This window comes from Arachis ipaensis, chromosome B02, assembly GCF_000816755.2.
Source record: "Arachis ipaensis cultivar K30076 chromosome B02, Araip1.1, whole genome shotgun sequence".
NCBI lineage: Eukaryota > Viridiplantae > Streptophyta > Magnoliopsida > Fabales > Fabaceae > Arachis > Arachis ipaensis.
Genome location: NC_029786.2, coordinates 90,054,213 through 90,054,454, shown reverse-complemented (window position 1 = coordinate 90,054,454; position 242 = coordinate 90,054,213).

Below are 242 nucleotides of genomic sequence, written 5' to 3'. Positions count from 1 at the left end.
ATGCGCGCACGCGCCGATGATGGCACATGACCTCATTAATGCAACACGTGCCTGGCGATTTGAGGGGTTTTCTGAACCCATTTTGGCGCCAAATTGCTAAGGGAAAGGAGTAAAAGGATGAAGGATTAAGGGAGGATCATCATTCATCACTTAGGATCATTGATCACTTTAGAAGTTAGTGGCCATTAGTTTAGTTTTAGCTTTGGTAGTTAGTTTCTAGAGAGAGAAGCTCTCCCTTCTCT